Source organism: Pinus tabuliformis, chromosome Q, assembly GCF_031772625.1.
Source record: "Pinus tabuliformis cultivar Carrire ecotype Pingquan chromosome Q, CPIR1, whole genome shotgun sequence".
Taxonomy (NCBI): domain Eukaryota; kingdom Viridiplantae; phylum Streptophyta; class Pinopsida; order Pinales; family Pinaceae; genus Pinus; species Pinus tabuliformis.
In genome coordinates, this window is record NC_142296.1 from 17,442,639 (window position 1) to 17,467,808 (window position 25,170).

The 25,170-nt window shown below is 36.8% G+C and overlaps 1 protein-coding gene and 1 pseudogene across 3 annotated transcripts in view; one reads left to right on the top strand and one right to left on the bottom strand.

Annotated features, from left to right (window-relative positions):
- Positions 1 to 25,170, bottom strand: part of MLO4 (Seven transmembrane MLO family protein) — a 457,964-nt gene that overhangs the window by 279,440 nt on the left and 153,354 nt on the right. The gene's annotated exons all lie outside the window — the stretch shown is intronic.
- On the top strand, positions 3,210 to 4,132 carry LOC149218053 (uncharacterized; annotated as a pseudogene).

Sequence of the window (25,170 nt, forward strand, 5' to 3'; positions counted from 1 at the left end):
AATTCATCCTCCATAGTACGCACCATGTAGCTATGAAAGTCGTAGCTGAGACGCAATCTATGGTTCTGAATCAAAAAATAATGGTGCATAAGTATATACATTTTGGCTACCCATGAAACTTGAAAGTGAAATTGTTTGTGAAACTCAAATAATACATGCATCAAATTTTTTCCATCATCCACAAAGACAACTTCAGTCTATACCCTGCAATTGGTAAAAATATGGCAACATCAATACCATTCCTAGGAATTAAAATAAACCTAACATGAACATCTTTGGAATAGTATGCTTATAATAGACACATTCCATCCTTATAACTCCATTTCCCTCTTATATTTCATTTTTATGCCCTTTTAGACTAGCAATAATAAGTTACTTACAAAAATAGGCCATAAAGGAATTAAAAATGATACCACATTCAAAAACAAATATTTTGAGAGATTAATTTAATTAGTGTATTGTGTAGTTGGTAAGGTAAGCTCACTATTTATTGACTCTTTAAGTGTGAAGTTGTATTTTCTACCTTCATTTTTGTTGAGCATAGCGTGATCCTAGTTATGAGCACCAATTCAGTAACAAGCTCTTGAGAAGATAGTTGAGCCAGCGAGTGACACCCGATTCCAAACTAATTTAACAACACATCTTCAGTTCGTGCAATGACCAAATCAACAAATCAACATGCAGTGGCAATTAACGTATGAGTAAGTTACTAAGTGGACAAACTCAAGCTTTCCAACAAGTACAATTTTTTCTAGTGAAGTAAAGTTCCACTCTAATATGCTCATTTTTCAAAATTCCAGTGATTTGGGTTGTCTAAATGTTGATGATACAGAGTGACTTGCCCAAGTTCCACTCATCACTTAAACGTACAATTTGAGTGGTAACATGTCCATCTCATGCTCTTAGAAATAAGACTCCTTATGAAATGTGGTATGGCCGCATTCCTTCAGTGAGGCATATCAAGATCTTTGGTTCCACATGTTATGCCTTTATTGCTAAGGAGCAAAGAAACAAGCTTCATGCAAGAAGTCAAAAGTGTGTCTTCATGGTGTATTCAAATAGCACCAAGGCATCTTGTCTTTACGATGTGGTAAACAAGAAGTTTATGTTTTCCAAGAATGTAATTTTTCTTGAACCATCCAAGAATGACAAAATTTCTAAATGGAGGCTTCTGTGAGTAGAATTATTAGGAAATCTATCTTCCGAATCCATCACATAAATGTTATTCCATTTCGTTAAATCCCTTAATAATAATCAGCATATTGTCGTTCTTAAAGCAGACAAAGGAGGTATGGTTGTCATTCTTGATAAGAAGGATTACATCGATAAAATGTTGGACCACCTCAACAATAGTGGCAGCTATAAAAAGCTTAGCAAAAGCCCCCTTTCAAAGATTTGCAAAGAAATCTCTAATTCTATCATGTCTGATAGTGTTTGTTGCACTATGAGTAAAAGGATTATTGAGAGCAACCCGCTTACTTTGCAGATCTATGGCCTTCCTAAAATTCATAAAGAAGGTGCTCCGTTGACACCAATTGTGAAAACAATTGGTGGGCCTACTTATCTTCTTGCTAAGTATTTAGCCCAAAAGCTTAAGCCTCTTGTTGGTAATACACACTCTTTCATTAAGGACTCTTCCTCGTTCATCAATGAAATTAAAGGTTTTAAGCTCGAGCCCAATGATATTTTGGTCAGTTTTGATGTTCTCTCATTTTATGAAGATCCCCATTGATGAGGCTATTGACATCATTTTTTTTTTTCTAAATAAGATTACTCTATTAACATAAAAGGGGGTAAAATTACAACTTGACCGAAGTCAAAAACACTGCCCTGAAGGAGAGGCAAAGAATATCAAAAACACTGCCCATGACAGGAAACTTAGTCTAGAACCAGTTATCAGAACCCACGCAGGGGAACAAGTGGTGACCTTCTTGATATTACAGAGTTTACAGAAATTCACAAAAACTTGCAATTTGAACCAAAACTTGTAGAGATGAACCCACATATCAGTTTGAACAAAAACTTGCCCGCTATTATGGGCCTCAGGACAAGATAACAAGGCAACATTGAGCGAACTAATCATCTGGAGGCTCTTCCACAATTCTGCACCAACCGGAATCAGGCAGATCCCTTGCAAGAGCAGCTTCAGAATTAGAAGGGCCAGGATCCGCCGGTGCCATCACAACGTCAAGAGCATTGCGAGCTTGAGCCTCCGTAGCCTGCAAAGAAAACGGATTCGGAGCAGAGACAGAGCCAGGGCCCTCCTGATGAGAGCTAGACTCTCCCACCTGGGGTTCCTCATGAAAGACCACCGAAATGTGAGTTGTAATCCTTGGGCGGTTCAGAGAGCAATTGAAGGTGAAAATCGCAGAGCCGAACGAGGGAGAAGACGTGGAGTCTGGAGGACGGGGCTCAGGGTAATGGCTGGGCAAATGAAGACGCCCTCTCCCACTACGAGTACGAGGGTAATGGCCGGCTATGAATTCACTGGAGAGGGAGGGAGAATCGGAGGACGAGCTGGAGGGCGCACGCCGAGGAGTGCCCCTGCGGCACCGCATTCTATGGCGCAGACGGGGCATAGGGGAAACAGCAGCGGCGAGATGAAAACAAGGCTGAGCAACAACGATGGCTGAGCACGGGCGAATCAGATAGACGTCAAAACGAGGGCCAGAGGCCCAAGAGAGAAACCAGAGAAATGGTGGAGGCTGCTCCTCAGGAAGACCAGAACATAGCTCCAGCTTATTCGCCCCTTTCAAGCCGCGAGAGCCATCACCATACAGACCATAACCAGAACAGAGATCAGAGGCTGGGTAATAGTGCGAGAAGCACCCGCCATAACTATGGCATTGAAGAGAGCCGAGGTCTGGGGCTGTCCAGAGCGTGCGGAGGCGATAAACATATCGGAAGACAGGCTGGGAGGATCAGAGCCGCTTGAGGTGAAGCAAATGAACTCTGCGTTCCTCAAATGCCGAGGTTCTTCATTCAGCAGGGGTTTATCTGTGCGGTACTGGGTAGGCAGGTGTCGTTCCACCTCGCCCCACCCCTGTCCCATCGCATTTACATCCTGGCTATACACCTGCATCCGGGGGGCTATTGACATCATTAATAACATTACTGACCCTAAAATTGCTAGATTAGTCAACATTTGCTTAAAATCTACTTTCTTCAGCTTTCAAGATGAAATTTATGAGCAGACATGTGGAGTTGCTATGGGCTCCCCTCTCTCCCCTATTGTGGCAAATCTTTTCATGGAGGATTTTGAGGCTAAAGCCCTTGCTTCTTCTCCTTTCTGCCCTAAGCTTTGGAAAAGATATGTTGACGATATCTTTATCATTTGGCCCCATGGTCGTGAAAAGCTTGAAATCTTTAAACAACATCTTAATAATCAATCTGAATTTATTAAATTCACTATGGAGATTGAAGTTAATGGCAGCATTCCCTTTCTTGATGTCCTCATCACCAAGGAGGAGGACAATTCCATCTTCCATCAGGTTTTCCGCAAGGAGACTTACACTGAACAATATCTCCATGCCAATTCCCATCATCACCTTGCCCAAAATTTGGTGTTTTAAACACCCTTGCTACCAAAGCCCTTAGGATTTCTAATGATCATCATATCAATGATGAGAAAGCTCATCTTTTAGAGGTTTTCATGAACAATGGTTATAGAAAGCATCAAGGCCTTAAAGCCTTCCAAAAAGCGAATAAAGGTCCTAGAGTTAAGATTGATCCCAACAATCTTGTTGCCACTGTTCATCTTCCTTTTATTCAAGGAACCATTGAAAAGTTGGCTTGTATTCTTAGGAAAAACAATATCTCTACAACCTTCAAGCCGCTTAACACTATTCGTTCTTCCCTTATGTCTATCAAAGACCGGATTGACCCCTCTAACACTAAAGGGGTTTACATGATCCCTTGTTCCTGTGGGAAGCCTTATATAGGTGAGACAAGTCATTCTATCAAGTGTAGAATTCAGGATCACACTGCAAACATTAGGTATGATTGCTCTCATTCTTCGGCTATTGCTGGGATTCTACAAAGACTAAGCATCACATTTGTATTGAGGATGCTTGTGTCCTTGCTAAGATTTCTCATTATCATCACAGAAAGTTCAAGGAAGCCATCAAGATAGAGAAACGGGCTGCCAATAATCTAAACATGGATGATGGCTAGAAAATCGGTAGAAATTGGATTCTTGCTCCCTCCTCGAGGTATAGATCTTCTTAATTTCCTCCCTTTTTCTTTTTTTTCCTCCTCTTTCCTTCCTTGGTTCTTTGTTCTGCCCCTTCTCCCCCTTTATTTCCTATGTCTTAACACTTTTTTTGTTTAGGTATTATTTAATTATTCTATTTTTTAATGATTATTACTATTCACTTATTTATTTACTATTTATCATTACTATTACTATTTATTTAATTATTTTTAATCAATACTATTTTTTTAATTATTATTATTAATTAATTTCTATTTTATTTTATATATTCTTATTTTTATTTTTCCTTTGGTTATTTTATTATTTTATTATTTATTTATTAAAAATATTTTATTCATAATAATTTAATAATATTATTAATATTTAGTTATTATATATTTAATAATATTATTGACCTTAATTTTATTTTACCTCTGATATTTTACCTTTAGTTATTATTATAATACTATTAATTTTATTATTTGTTTATTAATTATAATTTATTTACAGGTTAAATTATTAATATTTAATAATTATACATTTAACCCTTAATAATATTATTAACCTTAATTTTATATTTCCTTTGACTTAATATGTATTTATTTATTAATAATACTTTATTTATAATTATTTAATAAGTCTATTAATATTTAATCCTAGTTTTATTAGACTTACCAACCCCTAATAATTTTATTAACCTTAATACTATATATATATATATATATATATATATATATATATATATATTTTCTTTTTATTCTTTCTACTATTACTATATAACCTATTCTCTCATTTATTCTAATTCTTTATTATTTCTCTCCTAATAGTTATTTGCTTTGACCTTTGACCTAATCCTCTAGTTCTTAGGACGCCTCCCCTTTTTATACCCTTGTCGGATCATATTCTCTTCATCTAATCGTCTTGAAGATGAATCACATTGTTGGTTTGAAACGCATCAACAATTATAATATTTATGTGATCAATCTGGAAGACAAATTTCTTAATTACAAAATTGTTGAGTAGCAGCTTGATCGCCTATATAGATTCACTCATGTAAAGACATCATAAATTTGAAAACAAAATTCCACATTTTAAAGGGGGGTCTCTATCTTTAAGCAATCTCTAGAATCTCCTTTTCAAGCACCATGTCTCACTCATAAACTTCTAGCCACTTCATCAGATCAAGAAGATCCTTCGCATGACGTGATTGAGAGGATTGGAAGGTTGAATCTTGATGCAACACCATCTCAATTAATGGAGTAACCTGGACCATCTCAGAAAGGTCCACCAAGATGGCTCATCAAAACACTTGAAATTCTTTATCCTGATGAGTTCAAAAAGACAAGAACCAAAGGTTCCACCATACCAATTGGAGATTATGTAGATTATTATAATTCAGGAGATGTAAATGATATGGATGCTTCATATGAATGTGAGCTGAATTTATCTACTAATTTTGAACCAACTTCCTTGGAAGAAGCTACTTCTCATAATAAGTGAAAAGAACAATGCATAAGGAGTATGACGCTCTTATCAATAATGGAACATGGAAGTTGATGGACTCTCCATTAAAAACCAAACCAATTGGCTGCAAGTGGGTCTACAAGAACAAGTATAAATCAGATTACTCACTTGACAAGCACAAAGCAAGGCTCGTGGCAAAAGGATTTGCACAAAAGGAATGCATTGATTATGAATACACATTTTCCCCCACAACAAAATGGGACACCATCTGCACTCTCTTTGCCTTGACAACACAAAATGGATGGAAAGTCCATCAAATATGTAAATATTGCTTTCTTGAATGGAGACTTGAAAGAGAATGTCTTCATGTCTCAACCAAAAGGTTTTATTGTGAAGGGGCAAGAATAGAAAGTGTGCAAACTCATTAAATCCTTATATGGCCTAAAACAAGTACCTCGAGCTTGGTATGAAAAGTTAACTGAGCATCTTCTGAAATTGAATTTCAAACACTTTAATCACGATCATGCAACTCTTTTTGTCAAGAAATTTGGTAAAACTATTGTATATCTTATAGTGTTATATGTAGAATGATTTGTTGATGACAGGGAACAATGAGAGCTATATTGCAGCCATAAAGAAATAGTTGAAGAAGGGCTTCAAGATTGGGACATCTTCACTATTTAGTATTACTTGGGCATTGAAGTGACTCAACATCCAAAGTACATGTTCATCTCCCAAAATAAGTACATTGGAAAATTGTTGAACAGGTTTGGTATGGTTGAATGTAGCCCTCTTTCTATTGTTCAATAATGGAACATGGAAGTTGATGGACTCTCCATTCAGAACCAAACCAATTGGCTGCAAGTGGGTCTACAAGAACAAGTATAAATCAGATTACTCACTTGACAAGCACAAAGCAAGGCTCGTGGCAAAAGGATTTGCACAAAAGGAATGCATTGATTATCAATACACATTTTCCCACACAACAAAATGGAACACCATCTGCACTCTCTTTGCCTTGACAACATAAAATGGACGGAAAGTCCATCAAATATGTAAATATTGCTTTCTTGAATGGAGACTTGAAAGAGAATGTCTTCATGTCTCAACCAAAAGGTTTTGTTGTGAAGGGACAAGAATAGAAAGTGTGCAAACTCATTAAATCCTTATATGGCCTAAAACAAGTACCGCGAGCTTGGTATGAAAAGTTAACTGAGCATCTTCTGAAATTGAATTTCAAACACTTTAATCACGATCATGCAACTCTTTTTGTCAAGAAAGTTGGTAACATATTGTATATCTTATAGTGTTATATGTAGAATGATTTGTTGATGACAGGGAACAATGAGAGCTATATTGCAGCCATAAAGAAATAGTTGAAAGAAGGGCTTCAAGATTGGGACATCTTCACTATTTAGTATTACTTGGGCATTGAAGTGACTCAACATCCAAAGTACATGTTCATCTCCCAAAATAAGTACATTGGAAAATTGTTGAACAGGTTTGGTATGGTTGAATGTAGCCCTCTTTCTATTGCAACGGAACAAAATTTGAAGCTCACATCAAAAGAAGGGAATGAATTTGAGGATGCAACCAAGTAAGGACAACTTGGGAAACCTTATGTTGGGATTCTTTCCAAGTTCAAAGAAAAACCTTGTGAAGAAAATTGTTCTACTATAAAAAAAGTTTTGAAATTCTTGAAGGGAACTCAAGATTTTGGACTTAGGTATTCCAAGGTGACTTTTGCTTGATTGGGTATTCTGATTTATGCTTTGATAGGGAAAAAGGAAAATGGAGTGTTGACTTTATGCTATCTCATGAGTCTTGGATCAGCAGTTGTCTCTTGGAGATCACGCAAACAGTGAATTCCAACAAATTCCATGATAGAGGTAGAATATGTGGCAACTATAAAAACAGCAAAGGAAATCATGTGGCTCAAGAAAATACTTGAAGATAGACAAGTGAATTATACTCTTCTTTTGTTTGAAAATACTTTTATAATCAAGTTGGCTAAGAATCCCATATTCCATGATTGAACCAAGCACAACAATACAAAGGATCTTTTGATTTGATATCATGTAGATGCCAAGATTATTCATTTGAGAAATTGTTCCACAAATGACCAAATTGTGGACAACTTCTCCAAAGCACTCGAAAGATAAAAATTGAAAAGTTCAAAATGATGCTTGGGCTCACAAACACACCTTCAGCTTAGGGGGCAATGTTAGAAACATAATACTTCAAGACTTTTGCGTCATCGTAAATAACTTGTAAATGGTAAAAGAAATATGAATGGATAGGTGAATATGAAAGGTCAATAGACCTCTTAGAAGATGAAACCAAGAGTCACCTTATTTTATTAATATGAATGTTAAAGCAAATTATCCAAGTATGAGCCTTTGGAGTTACACCTCAGCCTGACATGACCCACATCTAAGAAGCAACATCATCATGTGTGAGAGGAAGAGCATAAGGTACAACATTGCCTGGTATAGTCTCCATCAAACACCTGATATCATGGGGATTAGTTGAACAAATGCTAGAAATGTCTATGGGAAATATCCATGGATAATCCATAGATATCATTTGTAGAACTTCTGGTTGTGATCAGAATCATAAGTGCATCGATCCTCCAGTCACCCCTACAAGTCATGAGGTAAAAGGCATGTATCTGGTGACCCCTATATTTTTCCCTTGGAATACAATTCGTCCCACCCTCAAGCCCATAGGTGAGGATGAGATCACTGGTACATTGCCAGCCCCCATCAACAATTGGCTCACCAAGAGACCAAATGTCACAAGTCAGATTTGAATTTGGGTGGAGACTCTAACAGTGACAATTTATCCTCTCACCACCCACGATAGAGCCAATTGACATCTAATCACCCCTATATAACGCAAATAAATGTTTTTTAAATGTGCTTGCAATAAAATTAATTACACCTTTTCTCTACACTAAATCACTTTATTGATACCACATTAACCACTTTATCGATACCACATTAACATTAGCTAAAACAGAAATAAACTCTAGAACTTGCATAAAATTTATATACATTGACGAAATGACCATCACACTGGCAGAGAGTTACCTGTCTATAGTTCAACTACTCATAGTAAGGTTTTAATTACATCATACATGTGTCTGCTGGCATTAATCCTGTGAAAAGAAAATAATCCTTCTTTTAATTCAAAAAATCAAATACTAACCGTGATGAAGGCCAAACGTAATGCAGTGTAGTCTCCCTTCATTACAGATCGGAAAAACTGCCGCAAAAAGCAAATCTGCAAATACCATACAAAACAAAATATTTTACATGTCAATGTCAAAGGGCAATTCTTTTTCTTCTTTCCCTACTCTAACCCTATTTTTTTCACCTCATACATTTAGTTTTTGAAGGATAAACTCAATAGAATGCATTAGGATAAACAAGCAGTTACATGAAGATTTAACATGAGGTGACGAATTACCATTCACAAACGTAGTTCCTTCTTTAGAACAGTACAAAAACAACTTTCAATGAAATCCATTGTCATATTGCTGGAATGGCCTTAAAAAGACAATTCCAAGATAGAATCAATTGTGTTTTAACTGTTAACAATGGAGAAAAACCAGAAAGAGAAATTTAAATTCACTAGCATATTTTAACCAGCTGAAACATGTCTGTAGAAAGGTAAAACAAATACTGAATAGGAAGCAAAAGTTTGGACTACAAACTTATCTATTTATGCTTGTCTCCAAAATTACAAAGTGATAGTGTTAAATATTGTAGCTCAGACAAGTGTTATTTAAGGCTAGGAAAACAGAGGAATTAATTATCTCCAAGCCCATGTAATTTTTCCTAAGTTTCACCTAGGGAAAATGTCTTAATTAAGTCAATTAGTGATTTTTTAAATATTTCCTAAGTTAAAACTTAGGGAAAGTGGTTAATTAATTGACATTAGTTGGGATAAGATCGATTTGCCTCTAGAAGCTTGTAGAAAGTTTATAAGATGATCTTAGCCATCGATTGGATCAAGTTAACTTATAATCTTGGCCATTCATTTGTGAATGAGATTATAAAGGGAAGTTGATGGGCAGCTTTGGAGACACATCAAGTGAGTTGAGTTGGGTGAGTTTTCAGTAAGACACCAGGAGAGTTTCAGCAGCAGTAATTGCAGAAAGTTTTGCAGACTTTATTCTTCATCCAAGAAGACTTCTAGCTTTTGAGTTTCAGAGGGAGTTTTGCTGGCCAGCTTATTATCTGCAGAGAAGGCCAAGTTATTTTCTAGAGGTAGTGAAAATTTCCCAAAGGCAATGTGAATTGCCAAATTAGCCAATGCAAGTTGTTGGAGGCAGTACACAAGTTTCCAGAGGCCGTGCGAGTTTTCCAAAAGCAATGCGAGTTTGTCGGGAGGTTGTGCAAGTTAGCCAAGAAGAAGTGCAAATTGTTGGAGAGGTTGTACAAGTTGCCGAAGAGGTAGTGTGATTTGCAGAATGAAAGTTGTGGGGCTTTCCTAGTTCGATTTGATTTGCAGAGGTGAAAATACATTTGCTAGAGTTTTGTAGGAGCAGTTATGTAATTTCTCAATAGCAGATTTGTTGAAGAAAATAATAAAACCCTCAGACTGAAGACTGGTTTCCCCACATTGGGGTTTTTCGAGACATGTTTGTCCAAAAATATTTGTCTTATTTATGTGATTGGTTTTTCGTGTATTCCGCTGCAAATTTTATTTGGTGAATGGTGGTGTTTATGTTTTTATTCATTACTTTCAACTGATAAATTAATTTTGTTGTGTATAAGTAATTGGAATAATTAATTAGGTTAATAGCACCTCCTAGGTAACAGAAATTTCACATGGTATCAGAGCACTACAGTGTTGAGGTTATTGTTTATCTAAGCATGAGGGTTTCGAAAGAGTAATCAAAGGTTTTCACACAAGTCGATTTTTAGATCTATTCAGATTTATTGGGGTTTATTGTTCGAGGGTTTCAAAGATGGCTTCAGCTAGTGACCGTGGTGGATATTGGTGGCCACCCACCTATTCCACTTGGACCCCCACCATTGCTTCTTTTAGTTTCTTTAATTGTAGCAGAATTTACTATTTTTTGCAGTTTTTCGGGACCTGAATTTCCGAAGCCGTTTTGAGGCCCCAATTTTTTTTATTTTTTATTTTTTTAATCAGGCAAACCCATAGCTTGCAGTAGGGGTTTGCAGTTGAAAGTTGTAGTCCTTGAATAGATCTTTCTAACGAGGTATTGTACGCGTCAAACGGAGATTGTATGCCAAAGTTACCACCTCAAAAAGTTGATGTACCAATTTACCCCAACAGGGCCCATAAGACTTTTGTCACTTCATCTCCTAGGGTTAGGTTTTTGGATGTTTAAGGTTTTTCATTATTTCTCAATAATAAATAGGCCTTCGAGCCTCATTGTAACACAGTTCAGAAGCATGTAGCCACCACATCTCTTCTTAGAGATAAGCTACCATCGCCTGAACTAGTTTATTTCCATTCTGCATGAAAACAATTTTCAATATTTTATTATCAATGAATTGAAGTTCAGTTTTTGTTGTAGCTCTATGTTTTTGTTTAAATCTATATTTCATTTCGTTCCTGCATAAATTTGGATCAGCGGTATCAGAGCAGTCTGCTCTTTCTTTGTTTTTTGGTGCATGTCCCCAACATGGTCGGGGTATAAGGAGTTAGAGCTCGAACACGTTGAACCTTTACAAGACCGGCCTCACCAATCCTGATGGCCTCCCATGGCAGAAGAAAAGAAAAACTAGGGAGTAGGAGATCCTTTCAAAATATTGCTCAAAGAAGCCCTTGAGCGACAAAGGAACGCAATGATATACAACTTTGCACAGATCCTTTGCCAGATACCCAAAGGCAATGCATCTTCATATAGCAACCAACTTGGAGGCACCACTCCCTTTAAGGTACAAGTTAACTTTGACATTCCCATATTTGAAGGCCCGATAGATGCAGATGTCTTAGATAAATGGTTAAATTTGCTGGAAGGATATTTTTTAGCCCATGATTTTTCATATTGGGAAAAAATTACTTTTGCACTCCTCAAAGTTGCCCCCACGTCAAGGACTGGTGGGAAACATACTATGAGCAGAGGGACAAGAGGGAACCCTCACTGTTTTCAACCACACCCACTTGGAATTCTTTCTGAGACACCATCAAATAGGGAGCTATGAAGATAAGTACATAAAGTGGACCACACTACGGTAGGGAAGGCACCAAGACATGCCGGAGTTCACAAATACTTTTCATACCCTTTGCACGAAGTTGGGTATCAAGGATACTGAGCGGCATCTGATACTCAAGTACCGTTATTGTCTACACAAATACATCCAGGACAAGATGGAGTTCTTGGACATCTCCTCGCTTGGCGTTGCCTATCGATAGGCTGTCAAGATCGAGCATAAATTTAAACAGAAGAAGCGAGCATTTGGATCTGTGAATCCAAACCATGAGAAAGGCACCACCAAACCGCAGAACAAAGGACAAAGCTAAGGCAGGGTGGCCCATGACAACCTGTTGAAGCTGCAAGCAAAGAACACCACGAAGACAAAGAAGGACACAAGAAATTGGTGTGAGTTCCACAAGAGCCCCATTCACAACACAAGTGAGTGTTGAGCCAAGTAGTCAATGGTGGCCGAGTTGAAGGCTTCAAAGTCAGATGCATGTTCCGACTTTGAGTTAGAACCCGACAAGGGGAATGACAAAGGGAAGAAGATTATTGATGTGGAGCCCAGCGCCACTGTTGCCACCAACAAGGTCCAGAATATTGAGCCCGAAGATCCATAAGACGGGGAGCGTCTCTTCCACTCATAGATGTGGGTGAAGGGTTCTCTGTCGCAGTTCATTGTCGACAGTGAGAGCCAAAAGAACCTCATTTCAGCAAAGGTCATGAAATCATTGGGCCTACCCACTGTTTGGTCAATTTAGTGTCCCAAATTGCTTGCATAAATTACCAACCAAGGTTTGTAAGCTGATGAAGTGTGGTGCCTTATATGTGCTTAGTTAACATTTTTCTTAATTCGTTTTTTTGTATTTTATGTTGTTTTTTGGGGGGTCCCTGTTCTTTGATGTCTAAGAATGTACAACATGAAACTATGAGAAAATTTAAGTGAATCTAATGAGTTCTAAAGGAAAGGAAATGTTCCTAAGTTAATCTAATTTCCTAGAAATGGACCAAGAACTGTTGGCTAGTTAGAACCTAATAAAAAGAACAGAGCATCTATCTTATCTTATCATTAGTCCTAATCCATGGATCTAATTCTTAAAACCAAGAATGAAATTGATGCAGAAGGTAACTCAGTAATTGCATTCATTAAACACTCAACCATTCAATTTTGAAATATGATTAAATCAATCTCCTTGAAATGATTTTTGGGAATATCAGTGATGCAACTAAGTGAGGATCTGAAAGCAAAAAGGTAAAAGCATGTAAAACTAACTGTAAACAACTAATGTATTTTTGACTTTCTCCAACATTCAAATGTGAAGCATTACCCTCTTGAAAAGTTGTGCAAGAAATCAATTATACCTTAGTTCCTAAGTCCCTAGGAAAATAACAATGAACTGAGTAAATTCAATCACTGTATGAATTAGACATTTAACCATTTAGTTTAGGATCATCATCATCTTGAAATGGCTTTTAAAAACATCCATTAACACAGTTAATTGACAATTCTGTTCTAAGAAAATGAATGACAAAATAGTAAGAAACTAAGCAACTGTGTATTCTTATTACTTCAATCTTAATTCAGTTTGGAAACAAATTCATTTTTCTCCACAAGATATCTTAGAAGAACAAGGCTGCACAGTTGTGATTTATCATTATGCTATTGATTAAAAACTAAAATGAAATATCATCCTAATTTAGAAAACAGATTTGCTGAAAATAGAGTAATGGAAATTGAACTAAAAACAACAAATGAAAAACCTCCTTCAGTGCAGGGGCCCTCTGCAACTGATGTGGCTGGAATGCTAGCTAGTTAAGGATGCACTTTAAACGATCATTGGCAACACGAAGTTTGTATTATGAAAAACGAAGTCTGAATACAGAGTATCAGCGAAAACCCTGAACTTAACGTAATTCCTTCTAACTTCTAGCTAGCATTACGGCCACGTCAGCTACAGAGGGCCCCTGCACTGAATGAGGTTTTTCATTTGTTGTTTTTAGTTCAATTTCCATTACTCTATTTTCAGCAAATCTGTTTTCTAAACTAGGATGATATTTCATTTCAGTTTTTAATCAATATCATAGTGATAAATCACAACTGTGCAACCTTGTTCTTCTAAGATATCTTGTGGAGAAAAACGGCTCTGTTTCCAAACTGAATTAAGATTGAAGTAATAAGAATACACAGTTGCTTAGTTTTCTTACTGTTTTGTCATTCATTTTCTTAGAACAGAATTGTCAATTAACTGTGTTAATGGATGTTTTCAAAAGCCATTTCAAGATGATGATGATCCTAAACTAAATGGTTAAATGTCTAATTCATACAGTGATTGAATTTACTCAGTACATTGTTATTTTCCTAGGAACTTAGGAACTAAGGTATAATTGATTTCTTGCACAGCACTTCAAGAGGGTAATTCTTCACATTTGAATGTTGGAGAAAGTCAAAAATACATTAGTTGTTTACAATTAGTTTTACATGCTTTTACATTTTTGCTTTCAGATCCTCACTTAGTTGCATCACTGATATTCACAAAAATCATTTCAAGGAGATTGATTTAATCATATTCGAAAATTGAATGGTTGAATGTTTAATTAATGCAATTAATGAGTTACCTTCTGCATCAATTTCATTCTTGGTTTTAAGAATTAGATCCATGGATTAGGACTAATGATAAGATAAGATAGATGATCTGTTTTTTTATTATGTTCTAACTAGCCAACAGTTCTTGGTCCATTTTTAGGAAATTAGATTAACTTAGGAACATTTCCTTTTTTTTAGAACTCATTAGATTCACTTAAATTTTCTCATAGTTTCAAGTTGTACATTTTTAGCAGTGTTGTTAAAATCGCGATAAAATCGCGATTTTATCGAAAAAGCGCGATTTTTTCATTTACCCGATTCAAATCGCGATTTTTATGCATAAAAATCGCCACTTTTTTTATAACGATTTTTATCGAAAAAATCGCGAGTTTTTGAAAATATCGCGATTTTTTCGAAAAAATCGCGATTTTTTGGGTAAAAATCGCAGGGCACGGGGGCAGCGCTCTTTTTATATGCAAAATCGATTTTTATTATGTCATTTTGTTGTTTGCGCGCGGAGGAGGAGGAGAAGAGGTGAGGGAGAGGAGCTGAAGGGTTTCCGTCGGATTTGGGAGCGAATCGAAGCGTTTTTAAGAGGAATCCAAGCCTAGATCACCAATTTGTCCATAAAAGAGGTATGTAGATTAATTTTTTTTGGTTTTGCTTCTATAAAAACTTTGGTTTTCATTGTTTTTAAAGAGTTTTTTGAAATTTTTCATTGATTTGGGATGGGTAATTTGTTATGACTATGAGAACCAATTTGTTATTTTTATTTTCTCATTTTTTTTAAACATTGTTTATTTTTTTTGAATTTTCATTGTTTTTTGGCATTTGGTTGGGTAACTTGGGTTTAGAAATTGGGATTTTGGAAATAATTAGCTTGTAATTTTGCAAATGCTAAATTGTAATTTGTATTATCATTTATGTAATCCTAAATTCCTATTTCCTAATCCTTATTTTTCCATAGGTTTGCAAATTCAAAATTCAAAAACAAACATGCCAAGGAAATTGGATCCTTTCTGGGAATATGGTGACCCTAAAACTCCGAATGATAGACAAAACTTGTATTGCAAGTTGTGTGGAAAGGAAATATTCGGGGGGGTGTACAGGTTGAAGTTCCACCTTGCACAAATCCCTGGACGTGATGTGGGGCCCTGTCTAAAGACAAATGCTGAAATTATCCAAAAATCCATGAGAGCATTGGGAGAATTAGAGCACACTAGAGACGCCAAAGAAGAACTCAAAAGGCAACTAAAAAGGTCAGCTGACGGAAGTGGGCCAAGTGGCACAGGTTCTACTGCAGCGTCAGTCAATCCGGTAGCTGCATCATCATATTTTGTTCCTCGAACCACACCTGGTTCACAACCAACTATTGGTTCAATGCTAAAAAGAACTGAAAAAGAAAAAGCTGACAAGTTGATGACAAAATTTCTCCTCTGGAGTGATATTCCTTTCAGCATTATAAGGAATAATCCATTTTTCCAACCTACTGTTGATGCTATTGCCAGTGTTGGCCCGGGGTACAAACTCCCTTCTCTTCATGATTTCAGAGGCCGGCTTCTTCAAGATGAAAAGCGTGACTGCACCCAAAGATTGGAGGATTTTAGGGCATCATGGGCACAAACAGGATGCACTGTTATGTCAGATGGTTGGACTGACCAAAAGGGGAGAACCCTTATAAACTTCTTGGTTAGTTGTCCCAAGGGGACTATGTTTATCAAATCTGTTGATGCAACTCATCAAATCAAAGATGCAAGAACTTTATGTGATTTGCTGGATGTGTTTATTTTGGAGGTGGGTGCAGAAAATGTTGTCCAAGTCATAACGGACAATGCTGCAAATTATGTTGCTGCTGGTAGAATGCTTATGGACAGGCATCCTGCTTTATTTTGGACACCTTGTGCTGCCCATTGTATTGATTTGATGTTAGAGGACATTGGGAAAATTCCCTTTGTCAAAGAGGTTGTTGACTCATCAAAAAGCATCACAAAATTTATTTACAATCACACATCTGTGCTTAGCTTGATGAGAAGATTCACCAACAACAAAGAGTTGGTGCGCCCCGCCATTACACGGTTTGCGACGAGTTTCATATCTCTTCAATCCCTCGTGAATTCTATGTGGGATTTGAAGAGAATGTTTCTTTCAGAGGAGTGGCGTGCTTCGTCAATGAGCCGCAAACCAGAAGCAGAGGTCGTCTGCAGACTAGTTTCATACCAGGAAGACTTCTGGGCGGGAGTGCAGGAGGTGTGCGCTGTTACAGAACCTTTGGTAAAGGTTCTTCGGTTGGTTGATGGTGAGAAGCCCGCAATGGGCTATTTGTATGAAGCCATGGACAGGGCCAAAGAAGCCATTCGGTCCTACTATGATGACAAGGGAGATGATGGGTTCCAGAGACAACTCCTTCTATGGAAGGTCATTGATGAGCGATGGAACAACACACTCCATCGTCCAATTCATGCTGCGGGGCTTTTCCTGAACCCTGCATTTTCTTATGCATGTGGGTTTAATTTTGATGTTGAGGTCGTGGAAGGATTATTAACCTGTGTCCAGAAGATGGTGAGATCTTCAGAAGAACGTATGGAGATCTCTAGACAAATTGAGCAATATAAGTTGTCAGGTGGCACATTTGGCTTTGAGATGGCTGTCATTGATAGGACGGTTAAAATGCCAGGTATTTTTTAGTTTGTACTTTGTAACTTTGTTTCAAATTTCATTGTTTCTTCAAATTCCATTTTTTTCTTATGTTTATTTAAAATTTTATTTGTAATTTTGTTGTAGACGCATGGTGGAAGATGTATGGTGGCAGAGTACCCCTTTTGCAAAATCTTGCCGTACGCATCCTCAGCCAAACATGCAGCTCCTCGGGATGTGAGCGCAATTGGAGTGTATTTGAAAAAATACACAACAAGAAGCGCAATAGGTTAACACTTAAACATTTAAAATATTGCAAATTTCCAAATAAATTTTTGAATTCATTAAAGTTTTAAACAATATTTTTTTTATAATATTAATTATTAATTATTAATTTATTATTTCATGAACTTTGTACAGGTTGGAGTCCCATAGACTTAATGACATGGTCTATGTCTACTACAATCTTCGATTGTGGGTGAAACAACTAGAGAAGACACCTGATACGGAAGCCATCTCATTGGATGGGATTGACACCACTGCTGAATGGAGGGTTGAGACCGAGAGGCCTCTCATGGATCCCACTGAGGATTGGTTAGTGCAGGATGAGGGGGAGGAGGAGGGGGAGGAGGAGGAGGAGGAGCAGGAGCAGGAGCAGGAGCAGGAGGAGGAGGAGTTGGAGGAGCAGGAGGAGGAGGTGACACCGCCTACCCGGGCTACCCAGGCTACCACTACCAGAGGACGTGGTCTCCGTCCACCTCGGCCTCCTGTAGCTGCTACTACTAGTTCTTCAGCTTCTAGAGCACGTCAGACTCCACTGCCATTTCCACCACCACAGGCACCAGCTTCTACATCTAGAGGGAAAGAGAAAGTTGTGCCATTTTCTCGCAAGAGGGGCAGAGGAAATCAATAGGATTAGACTTTCATTTTATTGTATATGACATTATGACATGATGAGATACATTATCATATTTTTTGTTGATATTTTGAGGCTGAGTTGGACTTGGGACTCAGGACTTACTATTCAGGACATGATTCAATGTTATGTGTGATTTTAGCGCTAGAAATGATATTAAACATCTTATATATTAGTTTTTTTATCATATTTATGTGTCAATGTATTTATTTTATGTTGTAGATGGTTTAGATATTAAAAAAATTGAAAAAAAATGAATATTTTTGTGCCAAACGATTTTTTCCCGCTTTTTTCCGATTTTTTCCCAATTTTAACGATTTTTTCCGCTTTTTTCCGGCGCCGATTAAATCCCGATCGCGATGTGTGCAACACTGATTTTTAGACATCAAAGAACAGAAACCCCCCAAAAAACAACATAAAATACAAAACAATGAAGTAAGAAAAAGGTTAACTAAGCACATATAGTGCACCACACTTCATCAGCTTACAAACCTCGGTTGATAATTTATGCAAGCAATTGAGGACACTAAATTGACTAAAAATTTTGGCGTCGTTGCCAGGAAAGTGTAATTAGGTAACCTCATATCTTACATCTAAAAAATGATAGGCGTAGAGAAAGAGACTCTAGGGGTAGATTCATAGCTAGAGGCAGGAGTTTAATTCCTACAACACCACTTACTCCACCAAGACTAAGAAGAGATACACCTCCATCTCAAACTCATATTCCACATTTCACTAGCCATAGACTTCCTGAAGTTCTAAGGTCAGAAATCCAATTAAGAGGATCTCCTACTTCATCTACTGAGGCAGTCCTAGAGGAAGAAAATCTTGGATCTCCAACAGAAGGAGTAGCCTTTTTCACCTCTACAGGGGAACATATTTTAGCTGAAGAATTAGAAATTCCTAGAGGAGAGGGAGAAGTAGAACCTTTCTTCCACATACCATTGATAGAGGAACCAGAGGAAGAGCAATTAACCTTGCAAGTTGAATCTTATATTAACCCTGAAGAATCTATAATGGCAGGAAGAGAAGAAGAAGGAGAGGGAGTTTTGAATGGAGAATTTACACTATTTGGAGGAGGAAGAGGTAGAGGAAATAATGGAGAAGGTAGAGGAAATAAGGAAATTGATAATTCTTTTGGATTCCCTACAGTGGATGAAGAAACAGATGCCACAATGAAAAATATCTCACCTCCTGTCCTCCCAAATTTTCATGGATTAAAAAGTGAAGATCCTGAAACCTTTTTATTTGAATTTGAAGTCTTGTGCAAAACTTATGATTATTTACAAGACTCTCAAAAACTCAAATTGTTTCCTTCAACATTGAAAGGAGCTGCGTTAAAATGGTTCATGGAATTGGTCACTCAGTCTACTAGAACATGGAATGATATGAAGAAAACATTTTTGGACAGGGATTTGGACTATTGCATGCCTATCAATCACAAAGATGAAGTGTTTAAAATGATGCAAAGAGAGGATGAAAATTTGGAGGCTTTAATTGAAATATTAAACTATAACTTAAAAGGAGCAAAAATGGAAAACTTAGATAAAGATACTTTAAAAGCTCTTTTATTAAAAGCCATTAGAGATGAGTGGATAGACATCCTTAACATGATGGGGAAGGGAGATATCTCTCAACTCCCATTAAATGACATTGGAGAATTATGTGTTCATCTCTCAAGAGGAAAATCCAAAACTGGGAAAGGTCCAAGAGATCGTTCTCTTGCTAGAGAATAAATTTGCAACTGGATCAGTGAGTAGAGCAGAAATTGGAAACATGCTTGATGAATTTAAAACAGATATTCTAGGGAGCCTTAGTGAACAGATAGACACCCTTAAGTTACAAAACAAGCAGAAAGTCGAGATTGATGCTTTAGCTATTTTCTGTCCCAAATGCAGAAAGAAGCATGCTTTAAGAGAATGCCCTTTGGATGCAAAAATCATAGACTTGTGTGATTTGTTCAGAAAACCATGAGACCAAGTGTTGTCCTTCAATTCCTGGTCTTAAGGTTGTTTTTCAAGAGGAAACAATTTCAAATCCAACAGAATCTCTTTGCTTTGTCTCTAGAAGACCTTGGCAGGGGCCACAAAACTAGGGTTTTAACAACCAAATGTATATTCAGCCCCCACCAAATTGGAATTCTTGGTAGCAACCTTGGCGTCAATCTCAATCTCAATCTCAACCTTGGGCTCAAGGAATGCAAAATCCCTATGGAAGATTCTCTCAATACTATCAATATCCTCCATCATATCCAAACTATCCTCCCCAACAAATTCCTCAACAAAATCAACAGCCCCAACTTCAAAACCAAAATCCTCAACTTTCACTACCATTCCCACAGAGACCAAATCAGTTATCTGCCCAACCATTACCAAACCCCAACAATAAAAATCCTCAGAATACCTATATGGTGGAAGGACAACAATTTCCAACTTATATGATCACTCCTCTAGATCTCAATGATGTCCAACTGAGATCTGGTAGGATATTAGAAAAGAAAAAGCCTTCTGTAGTTATTCAAGAACAAGACAATTCTGAGGAAGATTCTCTACAGCCAAATAAAAGTTTTGAAAGAACATCTCTTCAAAACCAGAATACTGAAAATGAAAAAAAAAAAGAACCAATAAATTCAACTCCTATCAGAGAGCAACCACTAGTATCTACTTCTACACCTCCTTTCCCTGAAAGATTACAAGTTGATAGAGAGGTAGAAAAGCATATTATGTTGCCTAATTATGATTTTCTAGATGAATTGAAAATTTTCTGTATTAAAATCCCTTTGTTACAAGCCATTAAGGAGATTCCAATTCTAGTTAAAACAATAAAGGAGTTAAGCATGAAGAAACCAGGAAGAAAAACAAAAGAAATAAAAAGAATTCAGCTGGCAGGAAAAATAGCAGACATAATGATGGGAAAAATTGCCATACAAAAATATGTAGATCCAGGAAGTCTAGTTGTAAAAACACATATCAATGGAGTTGAAATTCTGAATACATTAATTGATTTAGGAGCAGCAATAAACATCATGAGCAAACAAACCATGGAACAGCTCAAGCTTCCTAATCTTCTTTATACACCTACATTACTGCAATTGGCAAATAGATCTGTAATCAAATCAGATGGTGTGTTAGAAGATATTTCAATGTCCTTAGACTCTTGGGAGTACCCTGTTGATTTTATGATCTTAACCCCTGTTGACCACTATGTGTCAACTACCCATAGCAATACACCCCCTTTTCTCGCAAAAGGGATAGCGGCTAATAGATGTGTTCCTTCCATTCGACTATCATCATCAACCTGATCATGTTATATTGTAAACCCTTTCTGCATGTGTAAATTGTAAATAATCTCAGCAGATCCGCGTTGTGTATGTAATTTCCTAGGTAAACCTAATTTTTTGATGACGATCTACGTTCCATAATGTTTTTTGTCTCACCGATCCATGATCGGTAGAGTTTTCCTTCAGCCTTACCACAAAGCCGGAATGGATTTTGTCATTAGAATGTTAGGGGAGTCCTAGTGTGCTAGATCAAGTCTGTGTAAAAGTGATTTGGGAATAATCCTAACTATTTGGTTAGGTTAATTTATTACAAATTGTTTGATCTGCTAGATTATATTTGTGTCGCAGAACTGGATAGTCTGTGAAGGTCTATATCAAATGGGTTTTTCCCCCTTGAGATGTAAAAATGTAAAAATCATGATGTAAAATGTCTTGAGGGTTAGAAAAGTAATTTATCCCCTCATAAGTCCTAGGTCCTAGGTAATTTTAAATTTTCCAAAGGTTTAATTCGAGGGTCCTTTAAAAAAATAAATTTTAAAAAGCCCAGGGAGTAAGGTTAATTGATTTTTTTTGCTAAATTTTATGCCCTTGGTCCTTAAGGTTAAGTCAAGGTCAAAATTTTGAGGAAATTAATTCAAAAATTTAATTTTTGAATTAATTAAAATGCATTTAATTGATAATTTCGAATTTCCTCAATAATTTAAAATTTCGACAAATGAGATTAAAAGAAATTTTGATCCTCATCAACGGTCGACGTCACTTTGACAAGGATCACTCGAACTAGCTGTTAGAAAATTTATCTTTAAATAGGGAGTCAGTTGTCAGTGGAGATCATTCGATCTTTGAGTCGTGTGCTAAGTGAAAGTTCTCTTGTAATCGTTTTTCATGTGCAATAAAGAAAGACTTTGGGGTTAATCTCTGTTGGTGTTACTCTTCATGGAAATGCTATAAGATATTTTCTTTTCATGCATAGATTTTCTTTTCAGCCATTGATAGTAACTTTCTAAGGAGTGGTTGAAGCACAGGTATCTTGCTTGATCACTAGGGTTTGAATGGTAGTTTAAATTCTGAATATAATGGTAGGTATCTCCATTAGATCTGAATTTTATTCTCGTTTTCTCTCTCTACCTTAATGGTTGAATCGAGTTGTGTAGGAAATTCTTTATTTTGAGATCATCGGGCATTCGGAGAAGTTTTCAGTTGGACCAGCCAACTCCCGATTAGCATTTTCTAAGGGGCCCAGCGTGATTGAATCCCGGGCTTATCATTAGAAATTCCATTGTTGATGCATGAAGGGTTTTCTCTGAAGCACCTCACTTTAAATTTAAAATTTTAAAAATATGTGTGCTATAATGATAGATCTCGCCGCTTAGAGCCTTTAGCTTGTGATTACTGTAATTATTTAGCTGATTTTTGGTTTTTTTCTTTTCTTTTTTTAGTTTCACCCTTGCATATATTTTTTCTGGGCATTTTGTTTTTTGCCATTGCAGGTTGCCAGATCTAAAGGGGATTTCTTGTTTGAAGCCAGATCTAGGCCCTGGAGGGTAAGATCTGGCCTCAAAATCGGCTCTTGCAGGGGTATTTATTTCAGATTTGGAAAATTTTGTGGGGTTTTCATCAGGCAATCTGAAGCAGGGCGGATTTAAAATTTTAATTAAGTTTCTGGGCCACCGGTCTGCTACCCGCATTTTCAGTTTCTCTGTTGTTTAAGGTCGACTTTTTTTTTGACAGAAAATTTCAATTTTTTTTTATGCTATCTGCATCCTAGGGTTTCATTTTTGCAGGAAAATTTCGAAAATTCTGGGCAAACTGTGTAAAACCCAAACTACTCCCGCACCCATCAAATCCGTGCTTCTTATTTGGCTGTCATACCCAACGTTGTAAGAAGTTTTCTCTCAATCCTTTTCTTCAACTGCAAACCCTTTTCCTTGCATCGAATCTCAACTCCTGCAGCTTTATTCCTCGCTACCACCATTGTCATTTATTCTTTCACTCCTCCATGCTAACCATCCACAAGGAAACCTACACTTTTCTATCTCCGCAGCCCTCAGCAAACCCTCAAACGCAGTATTTATTCGTTGCTTTACTCTGTGGTTCCCTCCTTCTACGTTGCCCATCCGCTCAGCTCAACTCTCATACGCTTCTCCAAACCTGAAATACATTGCTCACGTTGTCTATTTCTCCTGCGTGTTCCTCTGGAGCTGCGTCTCCTTCAAGCATTTCACTCCCTTCCCTGCCTGCAGCAATCCCTTACTCTAAATCCGCCGCCATTTCCCTCATCGATCTATAACGCTGCCTACACAGTAAAACTCAGGAAACATTACCTCAGCTTCCTTCACGCAGCACCTATTGCTGCCCTTGTCCCTTTGTGTTCTGCCTACTGTGTCCTCTTGGCCATCCGAGCTTCCCTTCTCTTCCCTCGCTCGAGCCCCTCACGCCTCGTTGCCGCCATCAAGTTCTCACGCAAACCTGCATCCAAAAAGCCTTCGATATCTTTAATTTGATCTTTGTCATAGGGTTAGCATTGGTTTCATATAGCATTTCTTTTAATCAACAATAAATTTCGATTTTGGTTTTAGATTAGGGTTAGATTTTCGAATTTCCCCTTAGTTACTTTAGCATAGGTCACCTTTTTTTTGGTTTGGTTTTCTTTAATTCTTATTTTAATTCTTATTCTCATTAAAATATATATATATATATATATATATATATATATAGATATAGATATTTAAAAAACTTTAAAAAATCCTCAAAAAATTTAAATTTAATTAAGTATTTTTTGTTTTCATTTACCGTATCAAGTCCAACTTAGCACATTGAGTGGGTCTTCCTAAGGATTAATTAAATTATCAAATTTAAAATTTCATGTAGTGCTAAGGACAAGAATCTAAAGACAAAATTTTTGTGGTGTTTGCCATTTTACTATAGTTAAGCGTGTTTAAAATTTTATATCTAGAGATTAACTATTGAAGGTGGTGAAATTTTTCTGGATTTGGTTCTCTAAGCATACATCTTTTAGTTCTGGGATCAAAATTGGTGAATTGTTAAATCTCTTGGTTGATTAAGTGTTTGATCTTTAGAAATTTAATTGCTAAAGCATTGTGCATATAGTGAAATTGATCGTTTTGCTTGAATTCTTTAATGCTCATTACATGCTAGACATTTTGCAAATATTTCAAGCAATTGTTAAGGATTTTTATTGTGAAATTATAATTTCATATCTCTATTTCCTAAGCAGCAGTTGATAATCAATTACTTGGATCATTGACTCCATAAGGCACTGGTATTAATTATTTAAAATTTAATCTAAATTTTGCTAAGCCTTAAATCAAGTATTTGATTGCCTCGCTGTGTCTCCTGAGCTGGTTGATTCACAGCTGGTTCTCTTTTATCCCATAGGGTCTACCCCCCTTAGCCTGCTATAGGCAGACAGCTTAAACGGAGAGATTGGGGATCAGGGTGACAGCCCCTAGTCTGAGCGTTGTCGCGGTGCCTAAACACTCTGTGCGACAACAACCCCTAAGAACAATCTAGGAGGACATCCACTTATATTAGGAAGACCTTGGCTGGCTACAACTAATGCTTTCATTATTGTAGATCTAGTGATCTGTATATCTTTGATGGTAACTCAACTAAGAAATTCACTCTATATCCTCCAGCAAGAACAATCACAGAGATAGATGAAAAAGAATGGATTGAAATGAAAATGATATTCAGCCTCTCTTTACTATTTCAACCATTAGTGAAGATAGTCAAATCTTAAATATAATGGAAAATTTTAAATCATCTCCAGAATATGAATATGATCAATTTCAAGAAAAATCCAATATTGAATATTTTTCATCTAGGCAGATGTCTCTTTATTCTATGGAAGAATTTGGTAGCTCTACAGTTGAAATATTTCCAGAGAAAACATTGA